We start from the raw sequence: 2,771 nt of genomic DNA, 5'->3' as shown, positions 1-2,771 counted from the left end.
TTTTTTATACACAAAAAAGTTTAATAATGTTGTCACAACCCCTAATAAAATGTATGTATGTAGTAATCCAGAATAAACAAATTGTACATATTAAATTGTTCAAGTATAACACGAGCACTGCTTTTAAAAAATGAGAGATCCCAATATAGACAGACATCTCTTTGGAGCCCATTTATAACAAATATGATTAAGGGACAGTTCTAATTTTTTTTAATTTTACAATATCATACATTCACAATTATTCCAAAATTTCAAATGAACCAAACATAGGATGCAGTTTACATCAGTTTAATGCCTTCTGAACAGCACCAGAGGTTAAAAGTGGATCTGACCAACCAAATGTTCTTTATTAGTCTGTGTGTCTTCACACATTTCTACAGAAAATGTACAGGGGAAAGGAAGATAGCTCAGGTCAAAGCTTTCACCTTAAATAAATACTCACTTCATCTACTCCATACTTAACACCCAGTCAAGTGCCTGGTCTCAGAAGGCTATGCCAAGTCACATGCAACATTCTAGGTTTGTTTTGAAAGTTTCAAGAAACCTGGTAGCTAGTTCATCATCAACCACCCTGCTGTCACTTGACATTGTGACAGTTGTAAGCTGGTGCTGCTGCAGTTGATGGTTTCTCTCTTCATCCTCAGTGAGCTTCAGCACTGGGCGGAATCTCCCAACTGGCAAGATTCAGGCTTGAGGCAGGTTAATCACTGCAGTGAACTCATCAATGCCAAACATCCCCAATTTGGAAATACTAAAATATCCTCCTTGGTACTACTCTGGCATCAATTTTCCATCTCTTGCTTGCTTCGACAGAAACTTAATAGAGTCAGCGATCTCCTGTATGCCTTTAGTGGCTGCATCTTATATGATTGATGTAATTAAGCCTTTATCTGTTGCCACAGCCACTGAAGCTGTTTGGGCCTTCTCATCCCAGGTGACATTAACCCCAGACATTTCTTTAACAGTAACAGCTGCTGCTCTGATGATAAAGTAATTTACTGAGACTTTAATGGCATCTTTGACCAGTTCTCGTCTAACCTTTAACACTGCTCCAAGGTCACGGTCAGCAGTAGCATAGGCATGAGGCACAGTACTTTTCAATTCAGTTAACCTCTTAGCAATAACTCTTCGAATATTGTTAGCAGGAATTTCAGTGAATGTATCCACTGCATTGAGTTGACCAGGGATGGATACTAGTGGGATCTTTTTTCTTTTGTTTTTTTTTTNTTTTTGGTTTTTCGAGACAGGGTTTCTCTGTGTAGCCTTGGCTGTCCTGGAACTTACTTTGTAGACCAGGCTGGCCTCGAACTCAGAAATCCGCCTGCCTCTGCCTCTCGAGGGCTGGGATTAAAGGCGTGCGCCACCACCGCCCGGCACTAGTGGGATCTTTAGCCAAGGGTATGATGTGCCCCAGCTGTAGCCTGAGGAGGCACAGATGCTGAAAGAGAGAATGGAGGAGCTGAGGTTGGTCTGAATTCTGTGATCTTGCCCATCTGTTTCAGCTCAACTAACTTGACTGCATCTTCTTTAGTGAAGATCCTGTGAGGGCCTGAGGCTGTGCCCTGGTTGGCGTCCAATGAATGTGTTTTCAGAATGTTGCGGGGCAGCTGGACTTAAATGGAACTATGGTATCTCTCTCTGTTCCTTCCTGTCAGGGTAAGGAATCTGCGGCTGTGGAGGGGGTTGAGTAGGTTCTGAAACCGGAGGTAGAACACTGATATCTTTGGGAACTCTCACTTTTCCAATCTCCCCCTTCTTCAACCATCAAAGCAATGATGTGAACCCAGCTGTATATTTGTAGCAATTTCCTCAACCACTATCTTGGATAAAATGCCATCGTCGTTTGCATCTAAGGTGACCACGGTCTTGTCCGTCTCAATTTCACATAATGAGTCTCCAGCATTCACAGCTTCAGCTTTCTTTTTCAGCCATTTCACAATGTTCCCTTGTTCCATTGTAGGAGACAGTGATGGCATTAGGACCTTAATAGGATCTGCCTGCAGTAGCTGGGTACGGTGAAACCACCTCTAACTTGCTCCACGGCCAACAGGCCAAGCAGAAGCACCCTGAGCCAGCCCCAGGCTTCGACAGCTGCTGAAGCCCAGAAGGTAAGATAGCAGCAGCTCCAGGTTACAGCAAAGTCTCCAGGAGGCCATCATCTTAAGGGCCTTTTCTGGGAAAGCTCGAAACTCAACTAAGTCTTTAGCCTCAAGACCTGCCCAGGCCCCTATTCTAATGAAAATATTTTAACATCTGACTTTCCAATCTATGTCACATTTTTCTCCGGCACTCTTTTTCTTGCACTAAGATTCCTAATAATATAAGAGGGAAGAGTAAACATCCTTGTCTTGTTCCAAAAGGTTATCATTAATATTTATCACTATTTCTACAATGCTGACCCCTACCTTCTTATGTATTTTCTCTCTCAAGTCAAACTATGTCCTCTGTATCCTTACCAGTGACCACATTTCTAAAGAAAAGGGACACTTGCTCACCTAGCAGCCATCAATTCTAATGCCCCCCTGCTATATGACCGAACAATAGATGAGGACACATTTACTGTAATTGGAGAGTTTAGTGGTTTTTCATTTATGTATTAACTAGCACTAAAGGCAATATGAATCATGTGTAACCAAACCACAAGAACAGCACAAATCACTGAATATAATCAGAAATATCTTTTTTGTGAAAATGACCATTTAGAATAGCATCAAATCATTTTAAGCTAGTACCTACAACCTCCATTGTCATGTGTTTTAATTATGTTTGCA

At 41.7% G+C, this 2,771-nt stretch overlaps 1 pseudogene; it reads right to left on the bottom strand.

Moving 5' to 3' along the window:
- Positions 1-501: 501 nt before the first annotated feature.
- LOC110337535 lies at positions 502-2,159 on the bottom strand (annotated as a pseudogene).
- Between the last annotated feature and the right edge of the window lie 612 nt (positions 2,160-2,771).

The sequence above is a fragment of the Mus pahari genome, chromosome 1 (genome assembly GCF_900095145.1).
Source record: "Mus pahari chromosome 1, PAHARI_EIJ_v1.1, whole genome shotgun sequence".
NCBI lineage: Eukaryota > Metazoa > Chordata > Mammalia > Rodentia > Muridae > Mus > Mus pahari.
Note: the sequence above shows the minus strand (reverse complement) of the source record. Positions and strands in the feature narration are given on the sequence as shown.